Below are 12,577 nucleotides of genomic sequence, written 5' to 3'. Positions count from 1 at the left end.
GAGAGAGAGACAGAGAGAGAGAGAGAGAAAGGGAGGGAAGGGGAGAGAGAGAGAGAGGGAGAGGGAGAGAGAAAGGGAGGGAAGGGGAGAGAGAGAGAGAGAGAGAGAAAGGGAGAGAGAGAGAGAGAGAGAGAGAGAATGATAATATATTTTAAAAGGCTTAGTGGTTTCTATACAAGTAGTTCTGACCAAAATGATTTGATTACAATTACAATAGTTTATTCTTTATGATATAGAGTAGCTGTTACTTCAGAGAAACATCAGATATGATTCGTCTAACATTGTAATGAGTCAATTAGATAAATCATTCAATGAGCAGCAGAGTTTGAGGAATATTGGATTACAAACCAACCAATGCTAAAAACAGAGCCAAGACAGCTGTTTCAGATAAACCACCATACACATACACTCCACCCTCCCTCCCTCCCTCCCTCCCTCCCTCCACTCTCCATCCCTCCACCCTCCCTACACTCCTCCCTCCCTACCTCCACTCTCCCTACCTCCACCCTCCCTCCACTCCTCCCTCCCTACCTCCACTCTCCCTCCATCCACCCTCCCTCCACTCCTCCCTCCCTACCTCCACTCTCCCTCCATCCACCCTCCCTCCACTCCTCCCTCCCTACCTCTCCTCTCCCTCCATCCAACCTCCCTCCACACCTCCACTCTCCTCTCCCTCCCTCCACTCTCCCTCCATCCTCCCTCCACTCTCCCTCCATCCACCCTCCCTCCACACCTCCACTCTCCCTCCCTCCCTCCACTCTCCCTCCCTCCACTCTTCCTCCCTCCCTCCCAAATACAAACTTTGCTTCCCCTCTACCTCCACCTCGTCAGTCAACCCAAACCACTCACAGACACTGTCACGCATACAGAATTACACGCACACATCAAAAACAGGTGCTGTTTCGCAGTCGACTGGAAACATATTGGGAATCTCCCTCTCCCCCCTCTCTTCCCCCTCTCTAGATCCCTCCCTCTCTCCCCTCCCCCTCCCTCCCTCCCTCCCTCCAAGGGGTTTTATCTATTAGCATGGGAAACATATGTGAAGCAAGTGAAACCATCATAATCTCTCTCTCCCTCCCTCCCTTCCTCCCTCCCTCCCTCCCTCCTTCCAAGGGGTTTTATCTATTAGCATGGGAAACATATGTAAATCAAGTGAAACCATCATAATCTCTCTCACAGGACTAAGATCGAGTCATACTACACCGGCTCTGACTCTCATCGGATGGGCCTGCAAACCATTACAGACTACAAAGGGAAGCACAGCCGAGAGCTGCCCAGTGACACGGGCCTACCAGATGAGCTAAACTACTTCTATGCTCGCTTTGGGGCAAATAACACTGAAACATGCATGAGAGCACCAGCTGTACCGGAAGACTGTGTGATCACGCTCTCCGCAGCCGATGTGAGTAAGACCTTTGAACAGGTCAACATTCACAAGGCCGCAGGGCCAGACGGATTACCAGGACGTGTACTGCGAGCATGCGCTGACCAACTGGCAAGTCTCTTCACTGACATTTTCAACCTCTCCCTGTCCGAGTCTGTAATACCAACATGTTTTAAGCAGACCACCATAGTGCCTGTGCCCAAGAACACTAAGGTAAACTGCCTAAATAACTACTGACCCGTATCACTCATGTCTGTAGCCATTAAGTGCTTTGAAAGGCTGGTCATGGCTCACATCAACACCATTATCCCAGAAACCCTAGACCCACTCCAATTTGCATACCGCCCAAACAGATCCACAGATGATGCAATCGCACTCCACACTGCCCTTTCCCACCTGGACAAAGGGAACACCTATGTGAGAATACTATTAATTGACTATAGCTCAGCGTTCAACACCATAGTGCCCTCAGAGCTCACCACTAAGCTAAGGACTCTGGGACTAAACACCTCCCTCTGCAACTGGATCATGGACTTCCTGACGGGCCGCCCCCATGTGGTAAGGGTAGGTAACAACACATCTGCCACGCTGATCCTCAACACTGGAGCCCCCCCCCCAGGGGTGCGTGCTCAGTCCCCTCCTGTACTCCCTGTTCACCCATGACTGCACGGCCAGGCACGACTCCAACACCATCATTAAGTTTGCTTACACAGTATTGTAATATATGTATGTGTGTGTGTGTTTAGTTTAGTTTAGTTTTTATTTTTACAGGGACAGTGCACATTAATCAACGTTTCAGTAAAAGTGCCGGTTTTAACCAGCCGGCTAATTTTCAACCGCAGTCCCTGGGCAGGTTATTAAAAACAATTACAATATAGACAATAGCACCATAGACATAGCAACATAGCAACATAGGACAAGCAAGACATAGCATACAGACAGAGCAACATAGGACAAGCAAGACGTAGCATACAGACAGAGTAACATAGGACAAGCAAGACGTAGCATACAGACAGAGTAACGTAGGACAAACAAGACATAGCATACAGACAGAGTAACGTAGGACAAACAAGACATGGCATACAGACAGAGCAACATAGGACAAGCAAGACGTAGCATACAGACAGAGTAACGTAGGACAAACAAGACATAGCATACAGACAGAGTAACGTAGGACAAACAAGACATAGCATACAGACAGAGTAACATAGGACAAACAAGACATAGCATACAGACAGAGCAACATAGCACAAAAAGCAACAAGACAAAATTCATAAAAGCAACAAAGTGTTTCCACACCTCACAAGCTACAGACAACAGACAACATGGAAAGCGGCAACACACAGCTAGGGACCATGTTCACAAATCTGATTGACCTTTAGCCATGTCTTCAAGCATTTTGTGAAAGTGTGATATGTGGTGCAGTTATGTGTGTCTGATGGCAGTGTATTCCAGACATGGGAAGCTCTCACAGAGAATGCAGGTTTACTAAAGGTGCTTTTCCTTAGGGGAACTATACAGTCACCTCTCATGGCAGACCTTGTGGATCTGCTGCCATATGTCTGGGTTTTCTGTTTAACAAAAATATTGAGTGGAGGGGGAGCCAGGCCATTTAGGATCTTGAATACAAGACATGTGTCGGTGTATTGCACAAGATTTTCCCAACTCAAGAGCTCATGTTTTCTAAGGATGTGACAATGATGATGGCTATTGGGCTTCCTATCAAGCACTTTGAGAGCCTGTTTGTAGACAGACTGAATAGGTTTTAATGTTGTACAGCAAGCTTGGGCCCAACTCGTCAAGCAGTATGTTAAGTGGGGGAGTATCATAGATTTGAAGTACAGTTTTGCTACCTCTGTAGTCAAACAATTTCGTATAAATCGGAAATTTAGTTATTTGAATTACCTTTTTCACATGCTTTTTAAAAGAGAGGTTGGAATCAAGTATGATGCCAAGGTACTTAAAATCGGATACCACCTGAAGCTTCTCCCCTGACACATAGACATCAGGCTCAGTAGCATCTGTTGCCCTCTTTGTGAAGAACATGCAAAGAGTTTTTTTCACATTGAGATGCAAACACGAGTCACTGAGCCACTTTGTAACCTGGACCATTACAGTAGTGAGTTCTTGTGCAGCTTGTTGTTTGCTCTTTGCATGCACATATATCACTGTATCATCTGCATACATTTGAACTTCAGACCCAGTACAGACAGAAGGCAGATCATTAATGTACAGGCTGAACAGGAGGGGCCCCAGTATTGACCCTTGGGGCACGCCCACATCATAGCTACGAGTGGGCGACAGCTCATTGCTCACTCTGACACACTGAGTTCTGCCTTCAAGGTATGATTTCATCCATCTCAAGGCATCAGGGGAAAAGTTGAACTTGGACAATTTTGTGATGAGAATCTCATGGTTAACAGTATCAAAAGCCTTCCTTGTGTGCGTGTGTGTGTGCGTGCGTGCGTGCGTGCGTGCGTGTGTGTGTGTGTGTGGGTGGGTTTGAGTCCTAGCTGTAGCAGCCTGGATACATTACATCCTCTGTCACATGCTTCATATTGGATCTGTCTCCCACATAAAAGGGGGTCAGAGAGGGAGCTTACAGCTGGCCTGGCTTTGGTCTGGAGGGCTGTCAACACATACAGTAATATATGTCTGCTGGCAAAAGACAAAACAGCTCTCTATGGGAGTATATGGCAGTATATCTAGTTTACTTTATCAGAGTGGCTGCGGATCTGACTTTTTCGGGATATTTAGTCCACCACACTAAACAATCTGGGGCTTCCTGAAACTTCTGCTCATGTGCAGATGATACAATGCGTATTCTCTACTTTACACACAGAGAGCAGGCTACTGAGGGCAATGGTTGTCGTTTAGTCAAATTATACAATGATACAATGCGAATTCTCTACTTGACTCACAGAGAACAGGCTACTGAGGGCAATGGTTGTCGTTTAGTCAAATTATACAATGATACAATGCGAATTCTCTACTTTACACACAGAGAGCAGGCTACTGAGGGCAATGGTTGTCGTTTAGTCAAATTATACAATGATACCATGATACCATGATTACAATGCGTATTCTCTACTTTACACACAGAGAACAGGCTACCCAGGGCAATGGTTGTCGTTTAGTCAAATGTGATTGAAGCTCAACTAATGTCTGCAAGAGCACATTACGATCACAACGTTCTACATAACACAACATAACACTGTAAGACAAAACAACACTGCATCCAATCGTCTGTGATCGTTCTTCAAAACAAATTAACCAATCAGTTTCATGGATATGCATTCAGATGTTGTTGAGCTACACAGTGTTGAAGTAGCCTACAGTGTTGTGTTGAAGGAGCCTACAGTGTTGTGTTGAAGTAGCCTACAGTGTTGTGTTGAAGGAGCCTACAGTGTTGTGTTGAAGTAGCCTACAGTGTTGAAGGAGTCTACAGTGTTGAAGTAGTCTACAGTGTTGAAGTAGTCTACAGTGTTGAAGGAGTCTACAGTGTTGAAGTAGTCTACAGTGTTGAAGTAGTCTACAGTGTTGAAGTAGTCTACAGTGTTGAAGGAGTCTACAGTGTTGAAGTAGTCTACAGTGTTGAAGTAGTCTACAGTGTTGAAGGAGTCTACAGTGTTGAAGTAGCCTACAGTGTTGAAGTAGTCTACAGTGTTGAAGTAGTCTACAGTGTTGAAGTAGTCTACAGTGTTGAAGTAGCCTACAGTGTTGAAGTAGCCTACGGTGTTGAAGTAGTCTACGGTGTTGAAGGAGTCTACAGTGTTGAAGGAGTCTACGGTGTTGAAGTAGTCTACGGTGTTGAAATAGTCTACGGTGTTGAAGGAGTCTACAGTGTTGAAGGAGTCTACAGTGTTGAAGTAGTCTACAGTGTTGAAGGAGTCTACAGTGTTGAAGTAGTCTACAGTGTTGAAGTAGTCTACAGTGTTGAAGTAGTCTACAGTGTTGAAGTAGTCTACAGTGTTGAAGTATCCTACAGTGTTGAAGTATCCTACAGTGTTGAAGTATCCTACGGTGTTGAAGTAGCCTACAGTGTTGAAGTAGTCTACAGTGTTGAAGTAGTCTACAGTGTTGAAGGAGTCTACAGTGTTGAAGTAGTCTACAGTGTTGAAGTAGTCTACAGTGTTGAAGTAGTCTACAGTGTTGAAGAAGACTACAGTGTTGAAGGAGTCTACAGTGTTGAAGTAGCCTACAGTGTTGAAGTAGTCTACAGTGTTGAAGTAGTCTACAGTGTTGAAGTAGTCTACAGTGTTGAAGTAGTCTACGGTGTTGAAGTAGCCTACAGTGTTGAAGTAGTCTACAGTGTTGAAGGAGTCTACAGTGTTGAAGGAGTCTACAGTGTTGAAGTAGTCTACAGTGTTGAAGTAGTCTACAGTGTTGAAGTAGCCTGCAGTGTTGAAGGAGCCTACAGTGTTGAAGGAGTCTACAGTGTTGAAGTAGCCTACAGTGTTGAAGTAGCCTACAGTGTTGAAGGAGTCTACAGTGTTGAAGTAGTCTACAGTGTTGAAGGAGTCTACAGTGTTGAAGTAGCCTACAGTGTTGAAGTAGTCTACAGTGTTGAAGTAGCCTACAGTGTTGAAGTAGACTACAGTGTTGAAGTAGCCTACGGTGTTGAAGGAGTCTACAGTGTTGAAGTAGCCTACAGTGTTGAAGTAGCCTACAGTGTTGAAGTAGACTACAGTGTTGAAGTAGTCTACAGTGTTGAAGTAGTCTACAGTGTTGAAGTAGTCTACAGTGTTGAAGTAGCCTACAGTGTTGAAGGAGTCTACAGTGTTGAAGTAGACTACAGTGTTGAAGTAGACTACAGTGTTGAAGTAGACTACAGTGTTGAAGTAGTCTACAGTGTTGAAGGAGTCTACAGTGTTGAAGTAGCCTACAGTGTTGAAGTAGCCTACAGTGTTGAAGTAGTCTACAGTGTTGAAGTAGACTACAGTGTTGAAGTAGCCTACAGTGTTGAAGTAGTCTACAGTGTTGAAGTAGTCTACAGTGTTGAAGTAGCCTACAGTGTTGAAGTAGCCTACAGTGTTGAAGTAGTCTACAGTGTTGAAGTAGTCTACAGTGTTGAAGTAGACTACAGTGTTGAAGTAGACTACAGTGTTGAAGTAGCCTACAGTGTTGAAGTAGTCTACAGTGTTGAAGGAGTCTACAGTGTTGAAGTAGTCTACAGTGTTGAAGGAGTCTACAGTGTTGAAGTAGACTACAGTGTTGAAGTAGACTACAGTGTTGAAGTAGCCTACAGTGTTGAAGTAGTCTACAGTGTTGAAGTAGTCTACAGTGTTGAAGTAGCCTACAGTGTTGAAGTAGCCTACAGTGTTGAAGTAGTCTACAGTGTTGAAGTAGTCTACAGTGTTGAAGTAGACTACAGTGTTGAAGTAGACTACAGTGTTGAAGTAGCCTACAGTGTTGAAGTAGCCTACAGTGTTGAAGTAGTCTACAGTGTTGAAGGAGTCTACAGTGTTGAAGTAGTCTACAGTGTTGAAGTAGTCTACAGTGTTGAAGGAGTCTACAGTGTTGAAGTAGACTACAGTGTTGAAGTAGACTACAGTGTTGAAGTAGACTACAGTGTTGAAGTAGTCTACAGTGTTGAAGGAGTCTACAGTGTTGAAGTAGACTACAGTGTTGTGTTGAAGTAGCCTACAGTGTTGAAGGAGTCTACAGTGTTGAAGTAGTCTACAGTGTTGAAGTAGCCTACAGTGTTGAAGTAGTCTACAGTGTTGAAGTAGTCTACAGTGTTGAAGGAGTCTACAGTGTTGTGTTGAAGTAGTCTACAGTGTTGAAGTAGCCTACAGTGTTGAAGGAGCCTACAGTGTTGAAGTAGCCTACAGTGTTGTGTTGAAGGAGCCTACAGTGTTGTGTTGAAGGAGCCTACAGTGTTGTGTTGAAGGAGCCTACAGTGTTGTGTTGAAGGAGCCTACAGTGTTGTGTTGAAGGAGCCTACAGTGTTGTGTTGAAGTAGCCTACAGTGTTGAAGTAGCCTACAGTGTTGAAGGAGTCTACAGTGTTGAAGTAGTCTACAGTGTTGAAGGAGCCTACAGTGTTGAAGTAGCCTACAGTGTTGAAGTAGTCTACAGTGTTGAAGGAGTCTACGGTGTTGAAGGAGTCTACAGTGTTGAAGGTGCCTACAGTGTTGAAGTAGTCTACAGTGTTGAAGGAGTCTACAGTGTTGAAGGAGCCTACAGTGTTGAAGTAGACTACAGTGTTGAAGGAGTCTACAGTGTTGAAGTAGTCTACAGTGTTGAAGGAGCCTACAGTGTTGAAGTAGTCTACAGTGTTGAAGTAGTCTACAGTGTTGAAGTAGTCTACAGTGTTGAAGTAGCCTACAGTGTTGAAGTAGTCTACAGTGTTGAAGTAGTCTACGGTGTTGAAGGACTCTACAGTGTTGAAGGAGTCTACAGTGTTGAAGGAGTCTACGGTGTTGAAGTAGTCTACAGTGTTGAAGTAGTCTACGGTGTTGAAGGAGTCTACAGTGTTGAAGGAGTCTACAGTGTTGAAGTAGTCTACAGTGTTGAAGGAGTCTACAGTGTTGAAGTAGCCTACAGTGTTGAAGTAGTCTACAGTGTTGAAGTAGTCTACGGTGTTGAAGGAGTCTACAGTGTTGAAGTAGTCTACGGTGTTGAAGTAGTCTACAGTGTTGAAGTAGTCTACGGTGTTGAAGGAGTCTACAGTGTTGAAGGAGTCTACAGTGTTGAAGTAGTCTACAGTGTTGAAGGAGCCTACAGTGTTGAAGTAGTCTACAGTGTTGAAGTAGTCTACAGTGTTGAAGTAGTCTACAGTGTTGAAGTAGTCTACAGTGTTGAAGTAGTCTACAGTGTTGAAGTAGTCTACAGTGTTGAAGTAGACTACAGTGTTGAAGTATCCTACAGTGTTGAAGGAGTCTACAGTGTTGTGTTGAAGTAGTCTACAGTGTTGAAGTAGCCTACAGTGTTGAAGGAGCCTACAGTGTTGTGTTGAAGGAGCCTACAGTGTTGTGTTGAAGGAGCCTACAGTGTTGTGTTGAAGGAGCCTACAGTGTTGTGTTGAAGGATCCTACAGTGTTGTGTTGAAGGAGCCTACAGTGTTGAAGTAGCCTACAGTGTTGAAGGAGCCTACAGTGTTGAAGTAGCCTACAGTGTTGAAGTAGCCTACAGTGTTGAAGTATCCTACAGTGTTGAAGGAGTCTACGGTGTTGAAGGAGTCTACAGTGTTGAAGGAGCCTACAGTGTTGAAGTAGTCTACAGTGTTGAAGGAGTCTACAGTGTTGAAGGAGCCTACAGTGTTGAAGTAGCCTACAGTGTTGAAGTAGTCTACAGTGTTGAAGGAGCCTACAGTGTTGAAGTAGTCTACAGTGTTGAAGGAGTCTACAGTGTTGAAGTATCCTACAGTGTTGAAGTAGTCTACAGTGTTGAAGGAGTCTACGGTGTTGAAGGAGTCTACGGTGTTGAAGGAGTCTACAGTGTTGAAGGTGCCTACAGTGTTGAAGTAGTCTACAGTGTTGAAGGAGTCTACAGTGTTGAAGGAGTCTACAGTGTTGAAGGAGCCTACAGTGTTGAAGTAGACTACAGTGTTGAAGGAGTCTACAGTGTTGAAGTAGCCTACAGTGTTGAAGGAGCCTACAGTGTTGAAGTAGTCTACAGTGTTGAAGTAGTCTACAGTGTTGAAGTAGTCTACAGTGTTGAAGTAGTCTACAGTGTTGAAGTAGCCTACAGTGTTGAAGTAGTCTACAGTGTTGAAGTAGTCTACGGTGTTGAAGGACTCTACAGTGTTGAAGGAGTCTACAGTGTTGAAGGAGTCTACGGTGTTGAAGTAGTCTACGGTGTTGAAGGAGTCTACGGTGTTGAAGTAGTCTACAGTGTTGAAGTAGTCTACAGTGTTGAAGGAGTCTACAGTGTTGAAGTAGCCTACAGTGTTGAAGTAGTCTACAGTGTTGAAGTAGTCTACAGTGTTGAAGTAGTCTACAGTGTTGAAGTAGCCTACAGTGTTGAAGTAGCCTACGGTGTTGAAGTAGTCTACGGTGTTGAAGGAGTCTACAGTGTTGAAGGAGTCTACGGTGTTGAAGTAGTCTACAGTGTTGAAATAGTCTACGGTGTTGAAGGAGTCTACAGTGTTGAAGGAGTCTACAGTGTTGAAGTAGTCTACAGTGTTGAAGGAGTCTACAGTGTTGAAGTAGTCTACAGTGTTGAAGTAGTCTACAGTGTTGAAGTAGTCTACAGTGTTGAAGTATCCTACAGTGTTGAAGTATCCTACAGTGTTGAAGTATCCTACGGTGTTGAAGTAGCCTACAGTGTTGAAGTAGACTACAGTGTTGAAGTAGTCTACAGTGTTGAAGGAGTCTACAGTGTTGAAGTAGTCTACAGTGTTGAAGTAGTCTACAGTGTTGAAGTAGACTACAGTGTTGAAGTAGTCTACAGTGTTGAAGTAGTCTACAGTGTTGAAGTAGTCTACAGTGTTGAAGGAGTCTACAGTGTTGAAGTAGTCTACAGTGTTGAAGGAGTCTACAGTGTTGAAGTAGCCTACAGTGTTGAAGTAGACTACAGTGTTGAAGGAGTCTACAGTGTTGAAGGAGTCTACAGTGTTGAAGTAGTCTACAGTGTTGAAGTAGTCTACAGTGTTGAAGGAGTCTACAGTGTTGAAGGAGTCTACAGTGTTGAAGGAGTCTACAGTGTTGAAGGAGTCTACAGTGTTGAAGTAGTCTACAGTGTTGAAGTAGCCTACAGTGTTGAAGTAGACTACAGTGTTGAAGTAGCCTACGGTGTTGAAGGAGTCTACAGTGTTGAAGTAGCCTACAGTGTTGAAGTAGTCTACAGTGTTGAAGTAGCCTACAGTGTTGAAGTAGACTACAGTGTTGAAGTAGCCTACGGTGTTGAAGGAGTCTACAGTGTTGAAGTAGCCTACAGTGTTGAAGTAGCCTACAGTGTTGAAGTAGACTACAGTGTTGAAGTAGTCTACAGTGTTGAAGTAGTCTACAGTGTTGAAGTAGTCTACAGTGTTGAAGTAGCCTACAGTGTTGAAGGAGTCTACAGTGTTGAAGTAGACTACAGTGTTGAAGTAGACTACAGTGTTGAAGTAGACTACAGTGTTGAAGTAGTCTACAGTGTTGAAGGAGTCTACAGTGTTGAAGTAGCCTACAGTGTTGAAGTAGCCTACAGTGTTGAAGTAGTCTACAGTGTTGAAGTAGACTACAGTGTTGAAGTAGCCTACAGTGTTGAAGTAGTCTACAGTGTTGAAGTAGTCTACAGTGTTGAAGTAGCCTACAGTGTTGAAGTAGCCTACAGTGTTGAAGTAGTCTACAGTGTTGAAGTAGTCTACAGTGTTGAAGTAGACTACAGTGTTGAAGTAGACTACAGTGTTGAAGTAGCCTACAGTGTTGAAGTAGTCTACAGTGTTGAAGGAGTCTACAGTGTTGAAGTAGTCTACAGTGTTGAAGGAGTCTACAGTGTTGAAGTAGACTACAGTGTTGAAGTAGACTACAGTGAAGTAGCCTACAGTGTTGAAGTAGTCTACAGTGTTGAAGTAGTCTACAGTGTTGAAGTAGCCTACAGTGTTGAAGTAGCCTACAGTGTTGAAGTAGTCTACAGTGTTGAAGTAGTCTACAGTGTTGAAGTAGACTACAGTGTTGAAGTAGACTACAGTGTTGAAGTAGCCTACAGTGTTGAAGTAGCCTACAGTGTTGAAGTAGTCTACAGTGTTGAAGGAGTCTACAGTGTTGAAGTAGTCTACAGTGTTGAAGTAGTCTACAGTGTTGAAGGAGTCTACAGTGTTGAAGTAGACTACAGTGTTGAAGTAGACTACAGTGTTGAAGTAGACTACAGTGTTGAAGTAGTCTACAGTGTTGAAGGAGTCTACAGTGTTGAAGTAGACTACAGTGTTGTGTTGAAGTAGCCTACAGTGTTGAAGGAGTCTACAGTGTTGAAGTAGTCTACAGTGTTGAAGTAGCCTACAGTGTTGAAGTAGTCTACAGTGTTGAAGTAGTCTACAGTGTTGAAGGAGTCTACAGTGTTGTGTTGAAGTAGTCTACAGTGTTGAAGTAGCCTACAGTGTTGAAGGAGCCTACAGTGTTGAAGGAGCCTACAGTGTTGTGTTGAAGGAGCCTACAGTGTTGTGTTGAAGGAGCCTACAGTGTTGTGTTGAAGGAGCCTACAGTGTTGTGTTGAAGGAGCCTACAGTGTTGTGTTGAAGAATCCTACAGTGTTGTGTTGAAGGAGCCTACAGTGTTGAAGTAGCCTACAGTGTTGAAGGAGCCTACAGTGTTGAAGTAGCCTACAGTGTTGAAGTATCCTACAGTGTTGAAGTAGTCTACAGTGTTGAAGGAGTCTACGGTGTTGAAGGAGTCTACAGTGTTGAAGGTGCCTACAGTGTTGAAGTAGTCTACAGTGTTGAAGGAGTCTACAGTGTTGAAGGAGCCTACAGTGTTGAAGTAGACTACAGTGTTGAAGGAGTCTACAGTGTTGAAGTAGTCTACAGTGTTGAAGGAGCCTACAGTGTTGAAGTAGTCTACAGTGTTGAAGTAGTCTACAGTGTTGAAGTAGTCTACAGTGTTGAAGTAGCCTACAGTGTTGAAGTAGTCTACAGTGTTGAAGTAGTCTACGGTGTTGAAGGACTCTACAGTGTTGAAGGAGTCTACAGTGTTGAAGGAGTCTACGGTGTTGAAGTAGTCTACAGTGTTGAAGTAGTCTACGGTGTTGAAGGAGTCTACAGTGTTGAAGGAGTCTACAGTGTTGAAGTAGTCTACAGTGTTGAAGGAGTCTACAGTGTTGAAGTAGCCTACAGTGTTGAAGTAGTCTACAGTGTTGAAGTAGTCTACGGTGTTGAAGGAGTCTACAGTGTTGAAGTAGTCTACGGTGTTGAAGTAGCCTACAGTGTTGAAGTAGTCTACAGTGTTGAAGGAGTCTACAGTGTTGAAGGAGTCTACAGTGTTGAAGTAGTCTACAGTGTTGAAGGAGCCTACAGTGTTGAAGTAGTCTACAGTGTTGAAGTAGTCTACAGTGTTGAAGTAGTCTACAGTGTTGAAGTAGTCTACAGTGTTGAAGTAGTCTACAGTGTTGAAGTAGTCTACAGTGTTGAAGTAGTCTACAGTGTTGAAGTATCCTACAGTGTTGAAGGAGTCTACAGTGTTGTGTTGAAGTAGCCTACAGTGTTGAAGTAGCCTACAGTGTTGAAGGAGCCTACAGTGTTGTGTTGAAGGAGCCTACAGTGTTGTGTTGAAGG

The 12,577-nt window shown here is 43.9% G+C and overlaps 1 protein-coding gene across 1 annotated transcript in view; it reads right to left on the bottom strand.

Annotated features, from left to right (window-relative positions):
- The window catches only part of LOC127910868 (twisted gastrulation protein homolog 1-A-like), a 74,517-nt gene that overhangs the window by 6,971 nt on the left and 54,969 nt on the right, over window positions 1-12,577 (bottom strand). The gene's annotated exons all lie outside the window — the stretch shown is intronic.

This window comes from Oncorhynchus keta, chromosome 23 (assembly GCF_023373465.1).
Source record: "Oncorhynchus keta strain PuntledgeMale-10-30-2019 chromosome 23, Oket_V2, whole genome shotgun sequence".
Classification (NCBI taxonomy): Eukaryota; Metazoa; Chordata; class Actinopteri; order Salmoniformes; family Salmonidae; genus Oncorhynchus; species Oncorhynchus keta.
This window is presented reverse-complemented; position numbering and strand designations above follow the sequence as displayed.